This window comes from Lithobates pipiens, unplaced genomic scaffold, assembly GCF_037356315.1.
Source record: "Lithobates pipiens isolate NorthernLeopardFrog02 unplaced genomic scaffold, aLitPip1_a1.2 Scaffold_16, whole genome shotgun sequence".
Classification (NCBI taxonomy): domain Eukaryota; kingdom Metazoa; phylum Chordata; class Amphibia; order Anura; family Ranidae; genus Lithobates; species Lithobates pipiens.
Window position 1 is genome coordinate 379,063,047 of NW_027507748.1, and position 6,821 is coordinate 379,069,867.

The following is a 6,821-nucleotide window of genomic DNA, read 5'->3' on the forward strand; positions in this document are numbered from 1 at the left end:
TGAAAAAACGTAAGTTTTTAAAACTTTTTTTTGCATTGATACATGTCCCCTGGGGCAGGACCCAGGTCCCCAAACAATGACAATACCATGCATATAAGCCTTTAGAATTATCACTTTTGATTTTTCCCATAGACTTTTAAAGGGTGTTCCGCAGCTTTTGAATTTACCGTGAACACCCGATGTTCGACTCGAACATTGGCTCATCCCTAGCGACCACATAGTACCAGGACCAGTCACAGCAGCTCAGTGCAAAAATCTGTAGACACAGTGGGTCACAGATCATGCCGCTGCATGGCCGCTAGGACAGGCATGAGTGGGAAGACATCATATAATGTCAACCTGGAATAACAGAACAAACCCCCGGCCATATTATTACAATAATGGCGTCCTAACATTTGTCCAAAATCATAGCGTTCCCAGAACTTTTGCCAGCTTGGTAATTTTACAATTTATGCGTATTTGTTTTATATGAATGTAAATGCACTTTTATATTGAATAAACATAAGTTGGAGAAGCATGACTATGCTTTTTTTACATGAATATGTTTGCTGGAGTCTAGGTATACTTGCTTATTGTTGTTCCAGATTCCGATAAGCTCCTCCGCTCGCAGACCCCCACAACCACCGGGCAAGGGTTGTGGGGATGAGGCCCTTGTCCCCATCAACATGGGGACAAGGTGCTATGGGGGGGCTAACCCAAAGCACCCTCCCCATGTTGAGGGCATGTGGCCTGGTACAGTTCAGAAGGGGGGCATTCTCTCATCCCTCCCTTTTTTTCCTGCGGCCTGCCAGGTTGCATGCTCGGATAAGGGTCTGGTATGAGTTTTTGCGGGGACCCCCACGCCTTTTTTTAAATTTTGGCACGGAGTTCCCCTTAAAATCTATACCAGACCCCAGGCCTGGTAATGTACGGTGGGGGAATCCCATGCCGTTTTTTTCAATGACTTTTATGTGTATTGCCGGGACCGACAATTCCTTACAGCCGAGAGTAGTTTTAAATGAACTAAATTACTTTTTTCCTTTAGAAATTTAATTTTGCTCTAGGACTGTTCTCAAACACAAGAAATATGTGCCAATTTACAGGCATACTTTAGACACCCCCAGGTACAAAATTTAAAGGAATATTTTACTTTTATTGTTTCACTTTAAGCATTATTAAAATCACTGCTCCTGAAAAAACGTCTGCTTTTAAAACTTTTTTTGAATTAATACATGTCCCCAAACACTTTTTCTGACAATACCATGCATATAAGACTTTAAAATTAGCACTTTTGATTATTCATGTCCCATAGACTTTAAGGGCATTTGCGTGTTCAAATTTTTTTTTGCCTGTTTGCATGTTCTGCTGCGAACCGAACCGGGGGGTGTTCGGCTCATCCCTACTGATCGCTTTAACCAATCACATTGATCACATGTCAAACAATGGCTGTCATTCATAGCCATTGTGTACTATTGTGATTTCTGTGATTGGTCAAAGTGATCACATGGTACAGGACCAATCACAGTGGAACTGTACTGTGTAATAGCTATGGCTAATCACAGCTATCAAAATAGTACACATTGGCACATGAAAGGATGCCATTCACAGTATAAAAATAGTTTCTCATACAGTGATTATCACTGTAATAAGCAAGCATAGTGTAAAAATAATCCTGATCACCTCCCCAGAGCAATACAGTGTCGCTGTCACGTACCTTGGAGGAGACTGAATTGACAAGGTCGGCCTCTCTTGTATCTCCTGCCCAGGTCCCACTGGAAGTGGAACAGAGGGAACCAAGAGCCAGGAGGAACGCGAGTGCCTGCAGCTGTGGACCCGGAGCCTTGCAGAAGAGGAAGCGATCTTGGACAGGCAGGAGAAGCTGGGTCGTCTTGCACCAAAGATCAGCTGGGCTTAAAGAGGAACTCCGTTGGAACAGTGACACTGGAATGTGAGGTGTAGTTAAGTCTATGATAGGCCTGCAGCAGGAGATTGCAGTGGGTCGCAGAATCAAGGTAGCAGGCACTTGCAGAATATGCGTGATATTTGTGCAAATATTTATCAAAACAATTATTTTGCTAAAAATACACAAAAATCCTCATTTGCATACAAAAACACAGCAAAACTTACAAAATTCATGCTAAATTCCTACTAAATCTAAAATTTTTAACTTTTGAGTTAATACATACTGTAACAAACACTTGTAAGTTTTAAATTAAAAGCCAATGTAGCACCAATATTTAACCACTAGAGATCTGCGCTATAGCCAAATGACGGCTACAGCGCGGACCTCCTTTGCCGGGACTATGTCTATTGACGTCGTCCCGTGCACGAGCAGCCTGCGCGCCCCCTGAGCGGCGCGCACGGCGCGCTCTGTGATCGGCGAGTCTATGAGACTCGCCTGATCACGGATCCGAGCAAGGGGTCGATCCCGACCCCTTACCACGTGATCAGCTGTCAGCCAATGCCAGCTGATCATGTGATACAACGGAGCCGGTAATTGGCTATTTTTCCTCCTCATGCTGGCAGCGCGAGGAGAAAAAAAAAGAGCCGATCACCGGCGGCCATGATCGGGACATCAGTCCCGATCACGGCCAGCTTACCAGTGCCCATCTGCCCCCTGCCAGTGCCACCTCATGAATAAATAAGTGCCCCTGTCAGTGCCACCCAGCAGTGCCCATAGTGCCACCCAGCAGTGCCCACAGTGCCACACATCAGTGCCCACAGTGCCACCCATCAGTGCCCACAATCTGCCTCAACAACGGTGCTGCACCCCAGTGCCACATATCAGTGCCCATCAGTATCATCTACCAGTGCCCATCAGTGCCGCCCAAAAGTGCCCAGCAGTGCCACCTATCAGAGCCACCTTTCAGTGCCCATCAGTCCCATCTATCAGTGGTACCTATCAGTGCCACCCATCCGTGCCACCCATCCGTGCCCTCTTATCTGTGCCCTTCTTTGCCCATCAGTGCCGCCTTATCTGTGCCCATCAGTACTGCCTTATCTGTGCCTATCAGTGCCGCCTTAACTATGCCTATCAGTGCCCACCAGTACAGCCTATCAGTGCCGCCTCATCAGCGCACTTCAATGAAGGAGAAAAATGACTTGTTTGCAAAATGTTATAACAAACTATTAAACATGATTTTTTTTTTTTTTGCATATTTTTTTGTTTGTTTAGCAAAAAATAAAACTCCCAGCTGTAATTAAATACCACCAAAAGAAAGCTCAATTTGTGGGAAAAAAATGATAAAAATTTCATTTGGGTACAGTGTTGTATGACCACGCAATTGTCATTCAAAGTGCATCAGCGCTGAAAGCTGAAAATTGGTCTGGGCAGGAGGGGGGTTTAAGTGCCCAGTAAGCAAGTGGTTAAAAAGGGCCCAAAATGCATCCCTCGGAATTACAGACCAGTTAGACTAACATCAATAGTATGTAAGCCCTTGGAGGGGATGATAAGGGAATATATACATCATTTTAGTCATGAGAACGGTATCATTAGCAGTAATCAGCATGGATTCATGAAGAATCGTTTCTACCAAACCAATCTTTTAACCTTCTATGAGGAGGTAAGTTGCCATCTAGATAAAGGAAGGAAGGCCTGTAGATGTGGTGTATCTTTTACGTTCCCCATAAACGTTTACTGTAAAAAATAAGGGTTGGTACATGGATTGAAAACTGACTACAAGGGTGAATTTAGAGGGTGGTGATAAATGGGGAGTACTCAGAATGGTCAGGGGTGGGTAGCGGTGTCGCCCAGGATTCTGTGCTGGTACCAATCCTATTTCATTTGTTCATAAATGACCTGGAGGATGGGGTAAACAGTTCAATCTCTGTATTTGCGGAAGATACTAAGCTAAGCAGGGCAATAACTTCTCCGCAGGATGTGGAAACCTTGCAAAAAGATCTGAACAAAATGGGGTGGGTAACTACATAACAAATGGAGTTTAATGTAGAAAAATATAAAATAATGCATTTGGGTGCCAAAAATATGAATGCAATCTATACACTGGGGAGAGAACCTCTGGGGGAATCTAGGATGGAAAAGGACCTGGGGGTCCTAGTAGATGATAGGCTCAGCAATGGCATGCAATGCCAAGCTGCTGCTAACAAAGCAAACCGAATATTGGCATGCATTAAAAAGGGGATCAACTCCAGAATAAAACGATAATTCTCCTGCTCTACAAGACTCTGGTCCAGCCGCACCTAGAGTATGCTGTCCAGTTCTGGGAACCAGTCCTCAGGAAGGATGTACTGGAAATGGACCAAGTACAAAGAAGGGCAACAAAGCTAATAAAGGGTCTGGAGGATATTAAAGGAGTAAAGGTTGTGAGCACTGAACTTATTCTCTCTGGAGAAGAGACACTTGAGAGGGGATAGGATTTCAATTTACAAATACCATACTGGTGACCCCACAATAGGGATAAAACTTTTTCACGGAAGGGAGTTTAACAAGACATATGGCCACTTATTAACATTAGAAGAAAAGAGGTTTAACCTTAACCACTTAAGGGCAGAGTCTCTTTTTGAGATTTGGTGTTTACGTTAAAATAAAAAAAATTTCTTCTAGAAAATTACTTAGAATCCCCAAACATTATATATTTTTTTCTAACACGCTAGAGAGCACTTTTTTTTTGAATAAATACACTTTTTTGTATTAAAAAAAACGTTTTTTACAATGTGAAAGATAATGTTACGCCAAATAAATTGATACCCGACATGTCACGCTTCAAAATTGCACCCGCTCGTGGAATGGCGACCGACTTTTACCCTTAAAAATCTCCATAGGTGACATTTAAAAAAATCTACAGGTTGCATGTTTTCAGTTACAGAGGAGGTCTAGGGCTAGAATGATTGCTCTTTTGTACTAACAATCGTGGTGATACCTCACATGTGTGGTTTGAACACCGTTTTCATATGCGGGCACTACTCATGACTCGGGACAGGGCATGTTTTTTTTTGTTTTATTTATTTATTTATTTTTTGGATTGTTCTTTTAAAAAAAAAGAATTGTGTCACTTTATTCCTATTACAAAGAATGTAAACATCCCTTGTAATAGAAAAAAGCATGACAGGACCTCTTAAATAGGAGATCTGAGGTCAAAAAGACCCCAGATCTCATATTTACACTAAAATTAAAAAAAAATTAAAAATTACAATGGTATGGAGACGGGTGAGGGCCATCTCCCCCTCACTCATCGAAAGATGAGCAGGATCCGATCGTCTCTGCCACTGCCGGTGGCTCCGGTAAGTGGCGGAGGGCTTTTATCTGAAACCGGACCTCTCACTGAAGGAGAGGCTACTGGGGTTATGGCAGCTAGCTGCTGCCATAACAACGACATTCCTCTTCAAAGTGGCGACGTATATCGTCGTCAGCTGATCCAGGAGGTGGTTAAACTACGTAGAAGGTTCTTTACTGTAAGAGCGGCAAGGATGTGAAATTCCCTTCCACATGTGGTGATATCAGCAGGGAGCATTGATAACTTCAGAAAACTATTAGATAAACACCTGAACGACCACAACATACAGAGATATACAATGTAATACTGACATATAATCACATACAAAGGTTGGACTTGATGGACTGGTGTCCTTTTTCAACCCTACCTACTATGTAACTATGTAAAATTGCACCTTTTTGTGAAATAGTGAAAACTGAAGGTGCGGAAAATTGTAAATAACCACAATTTACTCTAAACATCATTTTACTCTAAACATCATGAGGTTATCATTTTTCACAGATTTCAGACTTTGTGAAATACCCCCCAAACCATGTATTTTCTGAAAGCACATGACTTGTAAAATAAAAAATCTCAATTTTCACTAAAAATACACTAAAATCATTATTAACCACTTTAGCCCTGGACCAATTTTCAGCCTAAGGACCAGAGGTCTTTTTACAATTTCGCACTGCACTGCTTTAACTAGTAATTGCACGGTCATGCAATGTTGTACCCAAACGAAATTTGCGTCCTTTTCTTCCCACAAATAGAGCTTTCTTTTGATTGTATTTGATTGCCTCTGCGATTTTTATTTTTTGCGATATAAATGGACAAAGACCGAAAATTTTGAGAAAAAAATATATTTTCTACTTTTTGTTATAAGAAAAATCGAATAAACTCAATTTTAGTCATACATTTAGGGCAAAATGTATTCAGCCACATGTCTTTAGTAAAAAAAATGTCAATAAGCATATATTTATTGGTTTGCGCAAAAGTTATAGCGTCTACAAACTAGAGTACATTTTCTGGAATTTACACAGCTTTTAATTTACGACTACCTCTCATTTCTTGAGGTGCTAAAATGGCAGGGCAGTACAAACCCCCCCAAATTACCCCATTTTGGACACTCCAAGGAAATTGCTGAGGGGTATGTTGAGCCCATTGAATATTTGTTTTTTAGTTCCAAGTGATTCAATAATGACACACAAAAAAAAAAGTTTACAAAAAGTTGTCACTAAATGATATATTGCTCACACATGCCATAGTTATATGTGGAATTGCACCCAAAAATATATTCTGCTGTTTCTCCTGAGTACGGGGATACCACATATGTGGGACTTTTTGGGAGTCTAGCCACGTACAGCACCCCAAAACCAATCACTGCCTTCAGGATATCTAAGGGTGCAAATTTTTGATTTCACTCCTCACTACCTATCACAGTTTCGAAGGCCATAAAATGCCAAAATAACACAAACCCCCCCCCCAAATGACCCCATTTTGGAAAGTAGACACCCCAAGGAAATTGCTGAGGGGCATGTTGAGCCCATTGAATATTTTTTCTTTTGTCCCAAGTGATTGAATAATGACACAAAAAAAAAGTTTACAAAAAGTTGTCACTAAATGATA